Source organism: Chiloscyllium punctatum, chromosome 22 (assembly GCF_047496795.1).
Source record: "Chiloscyllium punctatum isolate Juve2018m chromosome 22, sChiPun1.3, whole genome shotgun sequence".
NCBI classification, from domain to species: domain Eukaryota; kingdom Metazoa; phylum Chordata; class Chondrichthyes; order Orectolobiformes; family Hemiscylliidae; genus Chiloscyllium; species Chiloscyllium punctatum.
In genome coordinates this window covers 34,216,579-34,239,522 of record NC_092760.1, presented here as the reverse complement: position 1 = coordinate 34,239,522, position 22,944 = coordinate 34,216,579, and the positions used below count along the sequence as shown (strand labels likewise).

Sequence of the window (22,944 nt, the reverse complement as noted above, 5' to 3'; positions counted from 1 at the left end):
TGTGGCTGCTTATGCACGGACTAGTCTGGGGGTGCCCTCCAGTATAGTCTGGACAGAGTATGTTGCATTATCCTGGTGTGCTGTCTACTGGACAATTGGAGTATGCAATGAAACAATGTCCTGCATGTTGAGGAGCATTATTCAAAGAAGGAGGAAGAAGGTAGGACGAAGCCATCATTGACTATGACAAATGTCAAAGACATTGGGCACTGCACGCCAGGGAGGAGCTGACTGACACCAGGCAAGGTCTGAGCGCAGCGAACCATCACAGAATATACAACTGACATTGGTGACAATGCCAGCATTCAGTTTGCAGTTTGGGGTGAAATGCTACCTTTGTTTGTTTTTTTTGCAGACTGCAAATACTTGGAACAAAAACAGAAATGACTGGAGAAAATCAGCAGGTCTGGCAATGTCTGTGGTGAGAAAGCACAGTTAAAGTTTTGAGTCCAGTGATCCTTCCTCAGAACCGAAGGTAAGGCTAATGTTTGGAATTGTGTGATTGCTTGCTTGTATCTCTTCTTCTCCATTGGCATTAGGAACAAAGTAGTATTGATATCCAGTGGGTATTAGATGGGAAGTAGCTGAGGACAGATAAGATGAGGGGTTGAACAGCACTGACAGTGAAGGAATGGGGTTGTATGTGCAAGGGAGTGTCAGCCATGCCAACTGTGTGGGATGAACTTTTTAGTACCATTATTTTGCTAGTGAAGGCAACTCTGGATTGCCAACACTTGTCCGGATGCATAGCAACTGTTTAAAGATGGTGCAGATGCAACAGATGCTGGTGTTTGGGTCAATGTCAGGGGAGTGGTGAGTTGTTCTGGAGATAAAGCCTGGTAAAATAGGACTGCAATCAGACAGAAGGGAAGCAATGAGATAGTGATAGATTGATAATAAGATGAGTTTGGTAAGATAAGGGGAGAAATCTCTGTAGGTCTTGTGGACAGAAGCACTCAAATAAACTTGATGCAGCTTGGATTTGGCCAAAGCAAGTAATATTCAGGCCATAGTCTTTCTACTTTAGTCTCATATGGAATGCTTTAAATTTGCGCACAATGTACCATTTATTCTCAGTGATGTGCAGCTTATTGACATCACTGCAAGGTTGCTCCAGGCATCCACAACAGCCACAGCCCAGAAATACACAGAGTGGTGGGTATGTGGAATGCACTGTGGCAGTGGTAGTGGAGTCAGATACATTTGGGCCATTTAAGTGACTCTTGGATAGGCACATGGAGGATAGGACAATGAACAATATGTAGGTTAGTTTGATCTTAGAGTAGGGTAAAAAGCCCGCACAACATTGGGGGCTGAAGGATCTGTATTGTGCTGTATTGTTCTATGTTCTATGTAGTCCTTTTTAAGAATGGTGTAACCTCAATAGATTCCTGACAAAGGGCTTTTGCCTGAAACATCGATTTTCCTGCTTCTTGGATGCTGCCTGACCAGCTGGGCTTTTCCAGAACCACACTCTTGGCTCTCATCTCCAGCATCTGCAATACTCACTTTCACCTAACCTCAGTAGTAGTGTGTTGGAAAGCTCAGGGGTGGCACGGTGGCTCAGTGGTTAGCACTGCTCCCTCACAGCTCCAGGGGCCCAGGTTCGATCCCAGTATTGAATGACTGTCTGTGTGGAGTTTGCACATTCTCCCCGTGTCTGTGTGGGCTTTCTCCGGGTGCTCCAGTTTCCCCCCCGAGTCCAAAGATGTGCAGGTTAGTGAATTGGCCATGCTAAATTGCCCATAGTGCTAAGTGCATTAGTCAGAGGGCAATGGGTCTGGGTAGATTACTCTTCAGAGAGTCAGTGTGAGCTTGTTGGGCTGAAGGGCCTGTTTCCACACTGTAGGGAATCTAATCTAATCAAAAGGCCATTCAATCATTTTACAAAAGTTTGGTATGGTATGGTAGAATTTGGAATATCCTTAAATATTTGCATTTTTAAAAAGTTCATTCCAGGTTAGTCACTTCTTTAAAAACTTTACCGAAAGGGAAGAATGGAATCCTGAAGTGAAAACGATCCAGTCATGCATTAAAACAGTCCTGCAGGAACAAGTTGGTGGTGTGAATCTGAAAGATGCAACATCAAATTTTTGTTTTGTTTTATTTTGTACATAGTTGCCCAAATTATGATGATAACACAAATAATGCAAATCTGATCTTAGTTATCAGGGTAAAATATTGACTGAATGCAATTTCATGGTATTCCTCTTTATTCAGCAGGATAAGATTAATTTGCCTGGGGAAGTCCTGTTTACTCAGCAGTTCAGGATAATTTGCCGTGTAAGTATGAACTTTTTTTTTGTTTATTCGGTGGAATAAGGATGTCTTGAGCTCCTGTTTGCTCAGCAGGGAAAACATTTTTCATTATCATTGTATGGAGTCTCCTCTTAGCAGAATAAGAATTATTTGCTGTGTTTGCTCAGGAGAATAATGGCTATACATTGTTCAGAGTTCACAGTTATTTGAACACAGGCACCATTAGTTTGGAGAAAGTGAGGACTACAGATGCTGGAGATGAGAGTCGAGTGTTGGGACACCCGCACCAACCAACCCCACCGCCCCGTGGCCGAACACGTCAATTCCCCCTTCCACTCCGCCAAAGATATGCAGGTCCTGGGCCCCCTTCATCACCAAACCCTAACCATCTGATGCCTGGAGGAAGAATGCCTCATCTTCTGCCTCAGTTCCCTCCAACCACACAGCATCAATATGGACTTCACCAGTTTCCTCAGTTCCCCTCCCTCCACCTTATCCCAGATTCAACCTTTCAACTCGGCACCACCTCATGACCTGTCCCTCCTGTCCATCTTCCTTCCCACCTATCCACTTCAACCTCCTCTCCGACCTATCACCACTACCCCTCCATCTATCTATTGCACTCTCAGCTACTTCCCCCCCAGACCAACCACCCACTCCCCCCCCTCATTTATCTCTCCACCCCCTCGGTTCACAAGCCTCATTCCTGATGAATGGCTCTTTCCCGAAACGTCGACTCCCCTGCTCCTTGGATGCTGCCTGACCTGTTGTGCTTTTCCAGCACCACACTCTTGACCATTAGTTTCGAACCAGTACACATCATACTCCTGCTCCACAGACAGTGAAAGTGGCGGGGGTGGTGTTAAATTACAATCAGCCACCAATCACAAAGATGGACAGTGGTGATCTCAAGAGCAGATTCGAACCGCAGAAATAATCTTTCAGATTAAACAGAATCATTAAGAAAGAAATTGGCTGCTGTCATTCATCAGGCATATCCACTTTCGCTTTGTAGACCTGGGGTCAAAATACTTTACTGCAATCATTGCCAGTGCACAATTTATAAGTGGTACTTTGAGCAGACCTACAATACTAAATTGCTATATTTTTATATTCGGTCTGGGATGCATGTGCACTGTGGTTCCTTTACGGTTGACTAGAGAACTATCTCAGTCTCTTCCTTTTATACTGTTCTGCCTGTATGGTTGATCTGAGACCATATAAATTGCTCTTTTTTTTAACTTCCCTCTTCTCCCACTTCTTTCCCCGAATCCAATAGGCTCTGATAACTTTTGTGTGTGAGCTTGGATCCTAAAGCAGTCGGAATATCCTGGATTGGAAAGGTTTGGCACAGAGCTCTCAATATTGGATTCCATTGCAAGTTTCAGATGTGTATGTCAAGTCGGATGTTAATATTATTGTACTCGTGATTCAAAGGTTATATGAGTTTCAATCTCAGGGTGGAAAGCTGAGAGCTCTAATTGTGATAGCACTAACCAAATAAACATAAATGCCACTGGAATTTTGCAGAAGCTCACTAATGTTCTTCAGAAAAGGCGATCTGCAATCATTACTTGATCTGGCTGACATGTGACTCCCGTTCTCAAGTGAGACATATTATCCTCTGAAGTAACTGAGGAAAATTACTGCTGCAGAACAGAACAGTTGTCAATGCAGACAGTGATAGTGAATGCATGTGGCTGTGTCACATCATGGGAACTAATTAAAAGCAAGTTCATTATGAAGCAGAACAAATTTCGAGATCAGTTGTACTACAAACTGTACAATTGAATAATGCTGAGTCTAAACAGAATGCAACACTTAATAAGCCAAGAGAAAATACATTGTTATAAATTTTGTTTTAAATCAACCTGTTCAGTGATGTTATTACACACCTCCAGTGCAGATGGGACTTGAACCCCAGCCTCCTGGCTCAGAGGTAGGGACACTACCACAAAATCCCTTGGAGCACACCTTCTTAAGATTTATTGACCGATTTATTATACTCCGCACCACCATTTAAGATTTGCAGTAACACACATAAAGCTGTTTGTAAAAATAATGAGATTTACAAAAACTTTTGGCTTCTTGCACTCCATTAGGTCCACCTATAACCCACCTTAATAAACCACCTTAATCATGCACTGGTATCCCAGATGCTATTCATGGTGGTCAGAGAAGCAAGAAAGCCCAAAGAAAGGAAACATCCAGCTAATTTCTGTAAAATAGCTGAAATATTCCTTGTAATTCCCAAAGACAGCTGAAGACAGATACAAAATGATATACTGTGAGGTGAAATTAACTAAACCATGCATCCACAAAATAACCCAGTACCCTCCTTCATCACAAACATATTTCTTCCTTATGACTCACTGTCATAGCACCAGACATCCAAGTCTCTTCAATATGCATGGTTCTAATTGTAATCCCATCCTCACAGCCAAGAGACCCGTGTAAAGGTGACATTGCGATTAAACTCCATCGCAAAGTGACAGGTCTGATTTACAATTTACTTGGCATTTTCTCCACTAATTGGTTTCCCCATTTTTTTGTGTGGCTCACTAGGAATGCTCACAAGCTGAATTGCAGAGTTGTTGATTATGCAAAGCATGCAGATAACCTACTTGTTTCACTCAAAATAACCAGCCCCAAGCATCATGATCTCTATTTGCACAATTACACTGATATCATTATACATCACTGAATACTTTATTTTGAACTCCCTCAAGTCACTGATATCGAGATGCACCAGGAATTAAAACCAACTGGCATGATAATAATGTTTTCAAATGAATAATGATTGTGCTGAACGTTCCTCTTCCTTAGTATTAGTGCCATGTTAATATAATAATGTATGAAGAGCAGGTGCTGGTCATATCCCATGACACCATTACAAATGAATAAATTGTGGTTTCCTTTCTTGAATATTTCTCAACCCATTTGTAACCTATTTGTAACCCATTTGTTACAAGCTGGAGAACAGTCAAGGCTAGGGGAAGTCAAGGTCCTATTTAACATGGCAATAACAGGTTTCAATTTTATGAGGTTTGCATGAGCAGGAATGGTGGGCAGCAAAGGGGCAACAAATAGAAAACCAGGAGAGTAGGTGGGGGTTAGTTTCCAATAATCATAACCTTCTTCCTCTGCGTTAGGCAATGTTGATGAGATCTTTCATCACTTTACTGCTGTTCAAGAGTAGACTGATGGGCAGGAATTGGCTGGATTTAATTTTGTGGTCAGCAAATATTTGGGCAAATTAATACTGTTAGGCAGATACCAGTGTTATGGCTTTCCTGAAACAGGCTAAAGGCACGTATAGCTCTGGGGTACATATCTTGAGTACTATTGCTGAAATGTTGTCAAGGTCCACAGTCTTTGCAGTATTCAGTGCTTTCAGTCACATTGAGTGGGACATTGGAGACCTCAGCCTGAGATCTGAATGGACCTGCCCCTGAGCACTTCTGCCTGTAGGTGATTGAGAATGTATCAGTCTTATGTTTTATGGCGATGTGGTTTCCCTTAGAAAATGTACAAGTAAATATAAAAACTTTTGTCACATGTTATTTGCTTCACTTCTCTAGACTTATATTGGCACAAACTTCATTATTATCATTCAATGCAGTGAACATTCCTTTTTTCAGTTTCATTCTAATTTTCTACATTGCTGGTAAATGGAATTATTGCCAGCAATGAGCACTAATCACATTTGTTGCTAATTGTTGTTTTGGCAGCTTGCAACTGAATTCTGCTTTGTGCGTTGCAAAGCCGATATTCTGTGAATTTAAAATCAATAAATTACAAATAATCAAGGAGGTGGAGGAATTTTCTATGGTTAAGTAATATACTGCATTAGTGTTAGTTTCTTAGTGCATCGCATTGCAGAACCAAGAAGAGAGCAGGCTATATTGGATTTGCTATCGTGTAACATGATAGGATTCATTAATGGCTTCAAAATAAGGGGGCCATGCTACCCTCGGATACTGAAGCAGACTATGATTAAATGCAACAAGATTTGGACAATATCCAGGCTTGGGCTAACAAGTGAAAAGTAACATTCACACTACACAAATGCCAGGCAATGACCATCTCCAATAAGAGACAATCTAATCATTGCCTCTTGACATTCAGTGGTGTTACCATCAGTGAATTCCCTATCAACATCCTTGGTATTACTATTGACTAGAAACTCAACTGGACACACCACATGCATACAGTGGCTACAAGAACAGGTCAGAGGCCATAAGTACAATGGCAAGTAACTCACCCCCTGACTCCCTAAAGCCTGTCTACCATTTTCAAGGCAGAAGTCAGCAATGTGATGGAACACTCCAAAGGATGGGTTCAGCTTAACAACACTCAAGAAGCTTGACACTATTCATAACAAAGCAGCTAGTTTGATTGGCACCACATCAACAAACATCCACTCCATCCATTACCAATGCTCAGTTACAGCAGTATATACTAGCCACAAGATGCACTGCAGAAATTTACCAAAGGTACATTGGCACTACCTTCCAAACTCATAACCATTCCCATCTAAAAGGACAAGGGCAGAAGATACATGGGAAAACCACAAGATCCCCTCCAAGCAATTCATCATCCTAATGTAGAATATATAGCCATTCCTTCATTGTCACTGGGTCAAAGTCATGGAATTTCCTCTCTCATGGCATTGTGGGTCAACCTACAGCACGTGAACTGCAGTGGTTCAAGAAAGCAGCTCACCCCCACTTTCTCAAGGGCAACTAGGGACAGGCAATAAATGCTGACCAGCCAGTGATGCTCATATCCCATGTATGGGAAAAAAAGCCAACCCTCTCCTTCCCCTGTGAAGGCAACCACCCACTCTTTTGAATTTTAGATCCAGTTTGAAAGAGTGCCCTCCTCCATTCCCTCACTGTGTGTGTCTCTGATCGTTGGCCACAGTGCCCTTCCTTGTTCCCTCACCGTTTGTGTCTCTGATTGTTGACCTCAGTGCACTCCCGCATTCCCTCATCATGTGTGTCCCTGATCATTGACCTCAGTGTCCTCCCATGTTCCCTCACCATGTGTGTCCCTGATTGTGACCTCAGTGCCCTCCTGCATTCCCTCACCATGTGTGTCCCTGATCATTGACCTCAGTGCCCTCCCATGTTCCCTCACCATGTGTGTCCCTGATCATTGACCTCAGTGCCCTCCCATGTTCCCTCACCATGTGTCCCTGATTGTTGACCTCAGTGCCCTCCTGCATTCCCTCACCGTGTGTCTCTGATTGTTGACCTCAGTGTCCTCCTGCGTTCCCTCAGCGTGTATGTCCCTGATTGTTGACCTCAGTGTCCTCCTGTGTTCCCTCACCGTGTGTGTCCCTGATTGTTGACCTCAGTGTCCTCCTGCATTCCCTCATCGTGTGTATCCCTGATTGTTGACCTCAGTGTCCTCCTGCATTCCCTCACTGTGTATCCCTGATTGTTGACCTCAGTGCCCTCCCATGTTCCCTCACCCTGTGTGTCTCTGATTGTTGACCTCAGTGTCCTCCTGCGTTCCCTCAGCGTGTATGTCCCTGATTGTTGACCTCAGTGTCCTCCTGTGTTCCCTCACCGTGTGTGTCCCTGATTGTTGACCTCAGTGTCCTCCTGCGTTGCCTCACAGTGTGTCTCTGATTGTTGACCTCAGTGCCCTCCCATGTTCCCTCACCGTGTATGTCCCTGATTGTTGACCTCAGTGTCCTCCTGCGTTCCCTCACCGTGTATGTCCCTAATCATTGACCTCAGTGCCCTCCCATGTTCCCTCACCGTGTGTGTCCCTGATTGTTGACCTCAGTGTCCTCCTGCGTTGCCTCACAGTGTGTCTCTGATTGTTGACCTCAGTGCCCTCCCATGTTCCCTCACCGTGTATGTCCCTGATTGTTGACCTCAGTGTCCTCCTGCGTTCCCTCACCGTGTATGTCCCTGATCATTGACCTCAGTCCTCCTGCGTTCCCTCACCATGTGTCTCTGATTGTTGACCTCAGTGTCCTCCTGCGTTCCCTCACTGTGTATGTCCCTGATTGTTGACCTCAGTGCCCTCCTGCATTCCCTCACCATGTGTGCCCCTGATTGTTGACCTCAGTGCCCTCCTGCATTCCCTCACCATGTATGTCCCTGATCATTGACCTCAGTGCCCTCCTGCATTCCCTGACCATTTGTGTCTCTGATTGTTGACCTCATTGTCCTCCTGCGTTCCCTGACCATGTATGTCCCTGATTGTTGACCTCAGTGTCCTCCTGCATTCCCTCACCGTGTATGTCCCTGATTGTTGACCTCAGTGTCCTCCTGCGTTCCCTCACCGTGTATGTCCCTGATTGTTGACCTCAGTGTCCTCCTGCGTTCCCTCACTGCGTGTGTCCCTGATTGTTGACCTCAGTGTCCTCCTGCGTTCCCTCACAGTGTATCTCTGATTGTTGACCTCATTGTCCTCCTGCGTTCCCTGACCATGTATGTCCCTGATTGTTGACCTCAGTGTCCTCCTGCATTCCCTCACCGTGTATGTCCCTGATTGTTGACCTCAGTGTCCTCCTGCGTTCCCTCACCATATATGTCCCTGATTGTTGACCTCAGTGTCCTCCTGCATTCCCTCACAGTGTGTGTCCCTGATTGTTGACCTCAGTGTCCTCCTGCATTCCCTCATCGTGTGTGTCCCTGATTGTTGACCTCAGTGTCCTCCTGCATTCCCTCACCGTGTGTGTCCCTGATTGTTGACCTCAGTGTCCTCCTGTGTTCCCTCACCGTGTGTGTCCCTGATTGTTGACCTCAGTGTCCTCCTGTGTTCCCTCACCGTGTGTGTCCCTGATTGTTGACCTCAGTGCCCTCCTGCGTTCCATCATTGTGTGTCTCTGATCATTGACCTCAGTGCCCTCCTGCATTTCCTGACCATTTGTGTCTCTGGTTGTTGACCACAGTGCCCTCCAGCGTTCTCTCACAGTGTCTCTGACCATTGACCTCAGTGCCCGTCCACATTCCCTCTGCTCTCACCCATCAACAATTCTGCTGCTGCGTGAAGCCACGCAGATATAGAACAGTGAATGCACTTAACAGGTCTTGCTACATGTTACATCATGTTTCATTTCAGTCCAGATAGTCTTTCGTTGCAGGATAAAGAAAGTGTTGTGTTGGCAATGCAAAAAAAATGTAGAAGAAATACAATAGAAGCTGATGTGTGAAGCCAGTATCTTAAAGTGCATCATATCCATGAATACCTCCTGCAATGGCTGCTCAGTTAGTTCCATTTTTCTGTCTGTTGTGCCAGACTTGCAGATTCTTTTCCTCCATTAATTAGCTATTTATCAAACAGGCCTGTGAAGAATGAAGAAAAGTTGCAGAGTACAGTGCCAGGCCCTTCATCCAACATCCGAGCTTGCAAATCAACTCAGATACAAGTCGCAAAGTTGAAGTAACCTGCCACACTTGAAAGCAGCAGCGACGTTCTGGAATTTTCAGCGGTGTGGTTCTACAGGCTGACCTGGAGCGTGACCAATGACAGAGGGACATCTTGAACTACAAGGTGAAGCAATAATGATGCGTGATGAACCTGGACCATCTATACAACTTCCAGCTGGAAAGGGAGAGTGTTTTTCTTGTGCCCAGCTGCAAAAGATAAACGTTGTTTCTGTCACCAAAATACATAGACATGTAAAAAGGGGAATTTGGAATGACAATACACAATCACACACTGTAAATTCAAAGAATGTTTTCCCTTGATCCACATGTTTCTGAAAGTTGACAAGCTACATGCCACTTTGAAACTTAGTCATTTTTCTTCTCAACCAGCAGCAAGAAGCAAGGCCTGCACAGAAGCACCATTTCACATTTGCCATCTTCTGGAAGAACACAAAAAGTTGCTCACAGATGGCAAAGCAATTAACGACGCCACGATTGAATAAAGAGGCAACAGTCATAAAGACTTTAAGAACAAAGCAAAAAAAAACGAACAACATTCCAGAATCTGTCACTTGGTGCTTCCGGAATAGCAAAACAAGTGGAATTTTTGTCCAAAGATATGTCTGAAGGATTGCATTGACCTGACCGAAACAGCCCAGCTGATAGATTTATAAAAATCATGTTTACAAAAATTGACAGAGGAAGAAGATTTTTCACCAGCAAGTATTAGTGAGTACGTTAGGCACTTTCTTATGTAATGAAGTTTATTAAGCTTGTAAACTCGATTCAAGTAAGCGCCCTTCAGTATCACTGGTTTAAATCCTTACTAGACAAACTTATTGCTGCCTAAAGTGAACTCAGCATCCACGCTGATGTGATGTGCTTAAGTTATAGAGTCATAGAAATGTACAACATGGAAACAGACCCTTCTGTCCAACTCGTCCATGCCTACTACATATCCTAACCTAATCTAGTCCCATTTGCCAGCATTTGACCCATATTCTTCTAAACACCTCCTATTCATATGCTCATCCAGATGCCTTTTAAATATTGCAATTGTACCAGCCTCCACCACTTCCTCTGGCAGCTCATCCATACGTGCACCATCTTCTGCGTGAAAAAGTTGCCGCTTTTAAATCTTTCCTCTCTCACCTTATACCTATGCCCTCTATTTATGGACTCCCCTACCCTGGGGAAAGGACCTTGTCTATTTAGTTGAGGGAAGGTTCTGCAAAGATTTTTAGATCTGATGCCTGAAATTGTGTGGCGTTTATTAACTCAAGAAATGAAGTGTGCAGTGAGCAATCAGACAAAGCATTGCTACTTAATTTCAGGTTCTTACAAACATAACACTAAAACTGAACAAGCTGAACTATGAACTTAAGGGAAAGCACACAGACATAGCACATTTGATCAGTGCTATGAATGCATTCAAATTGAAACTGCATCTGTGGTCCTCCCAATTAAATCAAATGCTGCAAAACACCCCAAGCCTGGAGAAAATGCTAAATAAAATCAAAACCAAAGCAAGATGGTTCCACACAAAAACTGTTTGCGCCTGAGCAGATTTGCAGAGGAATTAAATGGACAATTTCAGGAACTAAATGTGATGGAATGACTCATCATGTTTGTCTCAAATCTACTCCTTTGAGTAGAGTGACTGCCAAAGTCCTTCAGGTATTTGGTTTCCAAAGTAGTCCAGTTGACATGTAGATAATCTCTGTGCAAAATAACATTGAGCTGAAAGTCAGGTCAAGGGACAATGATTTTGAGGGTTCATAAACAGATAAAAGTAACCAGTCAAGAGTATGGTGCTGGAAAATCACAGCAGGTCAGGCAGATTCCGAGGAGCAGGAGAATCAACATTTCGGGCAAAAGCCCTTCATTAGGAATGCTGAAACATCAGCTCCTCGGATGCTACCTGACGTGCTGTGCTTTTCCAGCACCACACTCTGGGCTCTAATCTCCAGCATCTACAGTCCTCACTTTCGCCTAGATGAAAATAAAACCACTCCTATCATCCTGGGCTTTTAACGTGAAAGCTTATTTGACTCCACAGACCTCAGTGCAACAGCATTTTCCCAAATTAAGATAATCAAATTCAAGTATCACATCTTTCTCATTGACACCCATTTGATGGATTGTATGTGATTAAGATCTGAAATTATAGCACAGACTTCAAGGCACTGGCAGATAGTGTGTAGTCACATGTGTTACTGAGACTTGGTGAGTAGAGGAAGAAGTGAACAATTATATACACAATTATAAGGTTTATACAGTATAAAAAATTCTATGCTTTCTTCAGGGTAAATCCAAAGTGATCTTGTGCTTAAATAGGTTATAAATCAATACTTAAGGATTAACATGTATTAGCATGCATGTAGAAAACAGAGAGGTCACTTTTAAAATAAATCAGCTAAGTGCTAATTTTGGTGGGTTTCATGGAGAGTTTCTCTCCCCAAGTTCTAGTGAGTTATCTCATGCTATTCACTGCTGCTCACTACATTATGTATGCACCATATCGCTAATGCATATGTTTGTGCTATTGTGCGCTCACCCATGCTGGAAGTACTTACTACTGCCCATAACCTTCTAGGGGTCACACCACTGGCTCCATATTTAAAACCCAGGTGAAACGCTGCCAGACGGGAATAACCCTTCACTGTGCATGTAGTGGGAGAGAAACGAAGAAGAAAAGCTTCTGATGGCATTTCTTGGACATAAAAGATCATATTTGAAAGTGCATTGCTACATTTCATCACCATCTGTCTGATTGACTGTCATTGTAACTGCAGCTATGTGAGTGAAGCTCCAGAATCCACCTGCCCTTAGCGTCGCACAATGTTATGAAGGAGTGCTGCTCTTTACTTAATGCCTCATGTAGCCTACGGCCTCATCATTGTTCACATGTTGAAAAGCTTTCAAATAGCTGCTAATCTTAATCTTTTTTTTAAACAACAGGAAAAGTGAAGAAACAAACTGATAGAAAGGGGCATTTCATTTTGGGATTAAACAGACACTGCTTGCTTTTCAACAAATTCACATTAAATGAATGATGACTTCACACAACTCAGATCTAATGAAACCTAGCTTCAATTAAATCTGGTTTGACTCCTTGATGCTAATGCTGCAGCATTCTATCATATGATGTGCCTCCTGCTCAATATCTTCATCATCCCCCACAGATGACTGCTGCCATTCTCCCATCTCTTCACATTCCCTCTTTGCCTGCTCCAGTAGAGCAGGAAATTCTGCCTGGAGTGTACGGCAGGGGTCACACCAGATTGATAAGGTACAGAGCATCTGTACCTTATCTTCAACATGCCTGTCACTTGTTCTGTGATGGTCCTGATGGAAGAATGGTCAGCATTGCTTAGCCTCAGTCAGGGTTGAACAATAGGGTTTGTCATCAACTAAACAGAATAATGTAAGCTAGTTATTTATTTAAACCATTTACAAAAGCATCACCTGTGGATAAAAGGCATCATCATAATCTTACAGCTACGTATATCAACATATAAACATATGAAATAGTCACCTGCAATCTTCTTCCTGACCTCTCCGCGCCCACCCCCACTCCAGCCTATCACTCTCACCTTAACCTCCTTCCACCTATCGTATTCCCTATGCCCCTCCCCCAACTCCCTCCTCCCTATCTTTTATCTTAGCCTGCTTGGCACACCCTCCTAATTCCTGAAGAAAGGCTTATGCCCAAAACGTAGATTCTCCTGCTCCTTGGATGCTGCCTGACCTGCTGCGCTTTTCCAGCAACACATTTTTCAGCGTTGAACAATAGAGTCATGTTTGCAGATGGTAACTATTTCATATGTTTATCTGTTGATATACGTAGCTGTAAGATTATGATGATGCCTATTATCCACAGGTGATGCTTTTGTAAATGGTTTAAATAAATAACTAGCTTACATTATTCTATTTAGTTGATGACAAACCCTGATACATTAACAAGGTGGGACTAGATTGGGTTGGAATATCTGGTTGGCATGGACGAGTTGGACCGAGGGGTTTGTTTCCGTGCTGTGCATCTCTATGACTCTATGACTCTAAATCAATATGAGCATTCTGAATATGTAATATACCAATGGTAGACAATAATAATGTTTCATCAATTCTACCTTATACAATATCCTCCATATAAAATACATAGGTCACCAGCTAAACTTTATTAATAAATAAACTGCAGAACTCTCATTATTTTTATATCAGTGAGCCAGAGATGCACTGAAGCATGACATTTGATGTGTCACATATGAACAGTACAATTGTAGTGAAAGGAAGTAAGGACACCTCAAATGTCTACAGGATTGTGCATGCATGCCATACACTTAATATATTCTTGTGACCTCTCTTGAACTGTGTAGTTTCCAATATCTTCCATGTGCACCATACATTAAAGATGTCACAAGGAAGTTTTCAACTTGGTGCCTGAGTTCAATTGGGCACTCATCTCTAAGCGAGCGAAAAGTGGACAGTTTCTTTAAAAGGATTGCAATTGATTGTGACATTCAATTCATTTCCTCAGCAAGTTAAAAATTTACCTTCATATTTTCCTGCATTTAAACTTGTAATTTACTGGATTGCATTAAACGTTTTCATTAATGCCTGCCCCAGAAGCACACTCAGGGGCATGAAAAAGTGACAGGTTGCCACAATGTTGGATCTCCACCCCCAATCTATGGCCGATATTTCTAGCTGTGAGGACAATGAACAGTATCAATCTCACAAAAAAAACAGGCAGGAGCTTCACTGAAACAATTAAATTATGCAGCCTCTTAACATCTCTTAAGTGCTTTGCCTGGTGTAAGTCTGTGTGTAAGTACTTTAAAACAAATGCTTATCATAATGGAACACCCAGTGTTTACCAAGTAAAAAGCAGTACAGATATAAGTAAACCTGAAGGTTGCATTGAGGTCATTGCTAGACTATTTCCTGTTATTAAGTTAATATAGACGACCATTTCCTTCCAGCTGTCCCTGCTTGACGCATGAAACTTTTCAGAAAGTGTATCAGATTTCACCCAGAACAATAGAATTCTACCTCATAATCCCTACAGTGTGGAAATAGGCCACTTGGCCCAACACCGACCCTCCGAAGTGTATTCCACTCATTCCCCTACCCTATTACTCTACATTTAACCTTGACTAATGCTCCTAGTCTACACATCCCTGAAAACTATGGGCAACTTCCCATGGCCAATTCACCGAGCCTGCATATCTTTGGACTGTGGAGGAAACCCATGCAGACACAGGAAGAATGTACAAACTCCACACAGACAGTCGCCCAAGGGTGGAATTGAACACAGGTCCCTGGCGCTGTGAGGCAGCAGTGCTAACCACTGTGCCACCGTGCCACCCTCTTGGTGAAGTGACAGCAGTGAATAGGAACAGCTCTGTGGGCAGTATGGCTCTTTTTGGTCTCTCATGACAATGGATCATAACCCTAAATTATTTATGGATGTATTGGACATTTAATTACAACATATATGTTTTTCAAGAAAAGCAAACAAACCAGAGGAGGCCTGAGAATGTGAAATCAGTGGCAATCTAAATCCTTGTGTGGAGTACACTGATTTCCATGAGGAATTGTGGAATATGTCACCTGGTGAGTGTCAAGGGAACTTCAGATAGCAACACTTCGAGTGGAGAGATGTCATACAAGAAAAAGATCTCTTGTAGCTTGTATCCTAAAATGCAGACAGGATATGAATGAAAGAAAGGTAGTTCTGGATGAAAGATGCGCCTGTGTTTTATCCACCAGGAATATAAAGAAGATGGGTTAAAAACTGACTACAACCCATTGTCTTACAGCATTGCTTGTAGTTGAAGTTCCACGGTTCTAAACTTTTCTGTGAAGGGGCACAGCTGAGGATTTCCATTAAAGACCTCCGTGGGTGCAGGTAACAATAAATAAAGTCTCACTCCAATTGGTGAAAATCCAATCAATTCAGAACAGTCACTGTTGAAGGAAACTAGGCAAATTCCATGCAGAATCAAGAATATCCAACCAACTACTCAACTGCCAAAGCTCATGCTACAAGAATCACCCACCAAAACATTTAATCATTTATTTGACACAGACACGCCAAAGAATGATTTGTATATTCATCTTTAACTTTTACATATTGGACTCCACTCTCATTTCTAATCTGTGTGTAAAGATATTTTATTATCTTTTTCATGTTTAAAGCTAAATAGCTCCAAACAAATCCCTCATTCTTACTTTGGTTCAATTTAAAACATTAAGTTGGAAGTAGGAATTGATAAAGGTTTGGATCATGTCTGGTTTGTGCATTTGCATTTCTTATTCATGACCTTGGTTCTCTAACAAACACATTTCATTTTCTAAACATTTGAATTGAATCTTACTCAGCCTTTTTTCAAACAAAAATGGAGATTTTCCTATTAATTGGTTACATCTTGCTTTCTTTTAATCCCAGTCATTTTTGTAAGCACAATAACCAGAATGAGACGCAATAATCTAAATCATTTCCACTGACGCTCCAGAGAAAACTAAAGGTGCTTCCATAAGCTTGCAATCTACATAACTGATGACACATTGCAATTTTCATTGGCAATCGTTGCTTCTCAAGTGAAAAGCCCTTTACTCTGATGAGCTGACTAGCAGATGAAAGCTTCTCTGAATCATTGCCTTTATGATTGTATCCCTCCTGATTACATGCTTGTTATTTCTAGTGCAAATGTCTGAGTGTTGAATGCTATTTGGCTCTTGCCTATGCAAGAGCTGATCTTTAGAACTGTATTCTTCACAGTGACCTTCACTCGCTATTTAGCATGAGAATTATAATAAGAATACCTCTTACAAGACCTTCTTTAAATTGCTCACATTATGAAGTGAAGTCTCTGAGATTAGTTTAATGGGCCTCCACCAGCTGTTATGTTGAATGACAATTATTCAATGTGTTTTTCCCTCTCTTCCCATATCATTCTTTCCCTATCCATTTCTTTTCTTTCTTCACTCTTCCCTTCCACCCAAACTTGTCACCATATAACCAATACTTGAATCTCCTCCGCTTTCGTCATTGTGATCTGTCTTGGCCTATCACCTAGGTTTTTCCGAATAAAAAAAGGTGCTGAATCTTAAGTTTTTCATGGTTAAGTCTGAGTTGTGCAAAGTGTCTTAACATGAGGCCTCCTAGGTCATCTAACCATATGTTTACCAAACTCACTTTATTTCCAACTATGCCACTTTAGTGACCAATTTCAGCCCCATCTTAACCTGTGTGTTGCTATGACAACCTATCACTCAGCAAATATCCTTGCTCTTTTGCCACCTTTGAAAGGTTACTGTGTGCCTCGACAAGTATTGGCAATCAGGCATTACCCCTCATAGGCAACATCACTTAGGTACATGGTTGACACTCCCTCACACATACAAGCCCATTCTCTTACCCCACTCAGTGTTCAATCACCTCACATGTTACTTGTCCGTAGCTACATTGTGTCTGAACACATTCTGAGTCAGTCCGCAATGCACGCTGGAGACCTGAATCTTGTTGTCACAAAGAAGATCATTACATATGGGCAAGCAATCCAAAAAAATACAAAGATACTTACAAAAACAGCACATGAACAAAGTAAAGAGAGGCTGAACTTCTCTCCCATAATGCCAACCAGGTTTCAGCTTTGTGATCAAAATATATTGTACAATCAATGGTTTTCTGCTGAATTCAGGTCTCTTTTGTTGGATGCAGGTGTCAATGAGATTCTATCTGGCTTGTAGTTCCCGTCGCAGATGAACTCTGTAATGGACAACATCAGCTTCCTCCTTTCCCGTGTTCCCAACCACATCCTTGGAAGACTGCTCCCATTTCTCTAGTTTCACTGCTTTAAGTATATCACCTTGTTTCCTGCTCCAATGGTGCAGACCATTGGTCCAAACAGAGAACTGTACCTTCAGAAGCCCTATTGTCTGCTCTCCCGTGGTCCTGGTTAAGGTATGGGGAACATTAAACTTGCACTCCACATCAGTCGGGATGCCACTCAGGAGATCCAAGATTGCAGTGGATCGGAAAACTCTGGGCTCCGTGCATTCTGAGACCCCACAACATTGAACCTTCAGCTACAACTGTATTGCCTCTCCCCTGAACTCCAGCATTAAACATCGATAATACCTACTCTGCTCTGATAAAATTCCCCTGAGAAGGCAATGGTGGTGATCAAAGTCAATAATATACCCCTCTCCCCACCACAGCCTACAATTTTGCTCCCACTCTCAGGCCTTATCTCTTCCACTTCTTTTGTCATTGACATAATCCATTCAGGCCCTACCCTAGAACACAGCTGAAAGATAGATGGGAATCACTGTATGGTTCCTAAGTGGCCTAATAGTGTACAGGGGAGATGCCATGTTGATCATGGTGGGTTGTTAGATGTTGGATGCCAATGACCATGGGTGAAGTATGTGCTGGTGCCCGTGGATTGAGCACTGACATGATTTTTTGTCTAGTGTCCACATGGAGGTCACCAGGAGCCAGTGGTGGGCTGACTCTGCCAGGCACTTGTTCTGGTTTCCTTGCTGAGCTTTCCTGACCTTGGGCTTGGTGGCAGGTTTGGTCAGATGAGAGTCTTAATATTAATGAAGCAGGTTGTGGCATAAACATGTCATTTGGTGGGCATTATTCCTCAGCAATGGCATCTCTCTGCTGCCCAGTGAGAATCTCACTATGCCACTTGTGAAAATTACAAAGGATGGAGTGAGATGATCTCGACATTGAGTTAGTTCTCATCAGATTTCCTACCCTATTCTGCCATGCATCTCACGAAAGTCCACATGAAAGCTCAGATCCCAACAAGATTCTAACCAAAGTTTCTATTATGTTAAATTCGTCATTATAATTGAAAGGACCAGGTCAAAGCAAGTCTCGCATCCCAGGGATTCTCTATTCATGATGGCTCCATAGCTGAATTGCAAAGCTCTGATTTACTTTGCTAAATTGCAAACAGCATGTGTATCAGTTCTTTGGAGATGTGAGAAGCAGAATAAACATGTGTCAAAATGCACTGATCTTTATTTTAGCAGTGGCTTAGACATTGCATAATCATGAGCATCTTAATCACTTCTGTGCACTGTTAGGACTGTTTGCCAAAGAGCTCACTGCAGGAGAAGGCAGGCAGTTACTTGAACAAAAGCACAGGTTGGAGAGTGTGGAGATCATTTGTGAGAGAGCAACCATATTCTGAAAATGACAGAGAATGACAAAGGAACAGAGAGCGAACACACATACACACACACACACAGATACTCACAGACACAGACACACACACACAGATACTCACAGACACACACACAGACATATACAGATAGACACACACAGACACACACACACACAGATACTCACAGACACAGACACACACACACAGACACACATACACACAGATGCTCACAGACACAGACACACAGACACACACACAGACATATACAGACAGACACATACACACAGACACACAGATACTCACAGACACAGACACACACACACACAGACACACACATTGCAAAAGAACAGATAATATGGTTGAAATATAGAGATAGGGAAAAAAATATACATAGAAATGGGATGACAGACAAATCCAAAAAGGAGTAAAGAAGAAGAGTGTGAGAAAAGCAAAGTTTGACAGAAAGATACAAATAGAGAGGAACACCAAGAATACACAGAATGAGAGGGACACTGCAAAAAAATGGCAATGGAGGCAGGGCAAGGGAATTAACAGGAAAGATATTCAAATACTAAAACTGTAATAGTGTTCCTCAGATCATTTTTAATATTGATCAATGAGGTTAAGCAAACCTTTTCTGAATATAATTGGGTACATTTTTGGTTTGCCATGTATTATGGTGTGCTGTAGAATAAAAAATAAAATCACTGAATAGGATGGAGAATACACGAGTGAGATCACATCATTCTACATACAAATTCCAGAATGTTCCAAGGGAAATGGATGTCCCAGCACTTGGGTTAAAAGCTCCCTCCATTAGAGTTTACAGGAGGGAAAGGTATGAGTTGGATATTCATGGAATTATTCTTACTGAAGGTTCCAAATGTCTTCAGCCAGCCCTACTAATTTAACATTTGCTTTCAAATTAAACTTCCATCCAACTTGTCACTTCACCTTTATTTAATTAATCCAAATGATGTCAAGACCTTTCTAAAATCAAGAACTGTGATAATAACCAAATGTTATTCATTCACATCCTCCAAGATGTTCAACACATTTGTTAGACAAGGTTAAAAATTCTCACAACACCAGGTTATAGTCCAAAAGGCTTATTTGGAAGGACTAGCTAGTGCTTCTAAATAAACCTGTTGGACTATAACCTGGTATTATGTGATTTTTAACTTTGTCCACCCTGGTCCAACACCAGTTCCTCGACATCATATTTGTTAGAGCTCCTCTTTCATGCATCAGGCTGTTATCTCTTGTCTTTGAAGAATAGTCTCTGTGAAGTGGATTTTGCACCTGGCAAGCAAGTATTAAGGGTAGAGGCATGTCTTTGGCTACTGCCCAGTCCCATACTTAATTGCCTGAAGCTCAGCTTACGAGAGGAAGGCAAGGACTGATTAGGGATAGTCAACATGGCTTTGTGCATGAGAAATCATGGCTCACAAACTTGACTGAGTTTTTTGAAGAAGTAACAAAGAGGATTAATGAGGGCAGGGTGTAGATGTGATCCAAATGGACTTCAGTAAGGCGTTCGAAAAGGTTCCCCATAGGAGACTGATTAGCAAGGTTAGATCTCATGGAATACAGGGAGAACTAGCCATTGGATACAGAACTGGCTCAAAGGTAGAAGTCAGAGGGTTGTGGTGGGGGGTTGTTTTTCAGACTGGAGGCCTGTGACCAGTGGAGTGCCACAAGGATTGCGGCTGGGTCCACTATTTTTTGTCATTTATATAAATGATTTGGATGCAAGCATAAGAGATACAGTTAGTAAGTTTGCAGATGACACCAAAATTGGAGGTGTAGTGGACAGTGAAGAGGGATATCTCAGATTACAACAGGATGTGGACCAGATGGGCCAATGGGCTGAGAAGTGGCAGATAGAGTTAAATTCAGATAAACGCAAGGTGCTGCATTTTGGGAAAGCAAGTCTTAGCAAGACTTATACACTTAATGGTGAGGTACTAGGGACTGTTGTTGAACAAGGAGACCTTGGAGTGCAGGTTCATAGCTCCTTGAAAGTGGAGTCGCAGGTAGATAGGATAGTGAAGAAGGCGTTTGGAATGCTTTCCTTTATTGGTCAGAGTATTGAGTACAGGAGTTGGGAGGTCATGTTGTGGCTGTACATTGGTTAGGCCACTATTGGAATATTGCATGCAATTCTGGTCTCCTTCCTATCGGAAAGATGTTGTGAAACTTGAAAGGGTTCAGAAAAGATTTACAAGAATGTTACCAGGGTTGGAGGATTTGAGGCATAGGGAGAGGTTGAACAGGCTGGTGCTGTTTTCCCTGGAGCGTAAGAGGCTCTATGACTCTAGCTGCTGGTTTTTGGATGTCTGGCAGCTGTCTCGTCTCAACAGCACCACCTGGAGTTGTGGCCACAACTGGGACTGCATCTAATTCCCAAAAGTTTTTGTCATGGAGCTAGATGCAAGGGAATCAGTTACAAGGGAATCTCTGGGGCCAGGCTGGCAGGTCTCAGTGCAGAATGGGAGGTGGATAAGGGTCAAGGTTGGATAGAACTCTAACCCCAGCTCTAACCCCAACATCTGAGCCTCGTGTTATTGCCTAAGCCTAAGTTTACAGCCTACTGCTTAACTCTAACCTTACAACCCAGATTTAATTTGATACTCTAAGCTGGCCTCTAAACCTACCTCTAACCTTTATCCCTGCCAAATATGGTAGGTAATAAACCCCAAGAAGATATTTCAGCGATCATGATACTGCACCTGATCTAACGGGGTATGCTCATATGGGTCTAAAACCCAATAATGGGATGGAATAAGTCCCAGTGCCTCCAATTGAAACAAAGGCCGGCATACAAAGCATCCTTTACTGAGACTCAAACAGAGCATCCCGTCAGGTTTCTGACTTCCCCTGTGGGCCTCAGTCCACAGATTGTGAAATTGTGACAGAGTGTGGGAAGTTAATTTGCCAAACAATTGGCTCAGCTGGCCAGAGGTTTTGGCTCAGCCAGGATTCCACAATCGTCACAGCTGCCCTTAAAACTTTCAGGGTTGGAGCATGTTCAGAAATTCTCCCTACTCTGATTCCCCATATTCCCATCCCGAGGAGTACATGTCCTTTAGGGAAGGGAGCTGCCATTCTGGTCTGGCCTACATGTGACTCCAGACCCACAGAAAAGTGGTTGCCCTGTAGGCAAATAGGAATGGGCAATAAATGCAGCCTAGCCAATGACACCCTCATCTCGTGAATGAACAAATGACCAAAGGGGTCAGTTGCTAGGTTACTCCAGGAAATTCTGTTCCATTATGATGTTGCCTTACTTGTGGACTTTTCAAATGACTCAACCCCATAGCAAATATAGGCATAGGGAATGTACTGGTCTTACTGGAATTCCCACTGATTTCATTCGGTGTAGAAAGGAAAAAGACTGTGCACTTTTGTTAGGCTGTTTCTCAGCTTCTGCTTCATCGCGCAAAGTAGCTTGGAGCTACAGTACATCTCCAGACATGTGTCAGTTCACAGTACGATGCACTCTTATAACTATTAACCAAGCAGGCAATTTTATCAGTAGGATTAGAGGCGACTTTGGCAGGCTTCTACTGACAAAGTTGGGCACAAAGAATTTTGACTCAAATAACCTGATTAAGTACATGGCTAATGATTAGAGAGGGATGAGAGATGCACAGCAATAATTTAAGAGAGAAGTGATGGTATGCAAATGCCAGAAAATATAGAATGTAGGATTCTGAAGGCATTCAGAGATTTTTGACTTAAGATTCATTCCTTTCAGCTTCCTCACCTATGTCTTAACCACTGAAGTGAATGATGAGATATGAGTTGCATATGAGATATGAGCCATGGGGTGGCATGGTGGCTCAGTGGTTAGCACTGCTGCCTCACCACACTGCTGCCTCACAGCACCAGGGTCCCAGGTTAGATTCCAGCCTCGGTCTGTATAGAGTTTGCACATTCTCCCTGTGTCTGTGTGGGTTTCCTCTGGGTGCTCAGGTTTCCTCCCACAGTCACAAAGATGTGTACAGGTCAGGTGAATTGCCCCTGCTAAATTGCCCATAATGTTAGGTGCATTAGTCAGAGGGAAATGGGTCTGGATGGGTTACTCTTCGGAGGGT

General features: G+C 42.7%; 1 protein-coding gene across 6 annotated transcripts in view; it reads right to left on the bottom strand.

Moving 5' to 3' along the window:
- The window catches only part of syt12 (synaptotagmin XII), a 215,466-nt gene that overhangs the window by 150,097 nt on the left and 42,425 nt on the right, over positions 1-22,944 (bottom strand). The gene's annotated exons all lie outside the window — the stretch shown is intronic.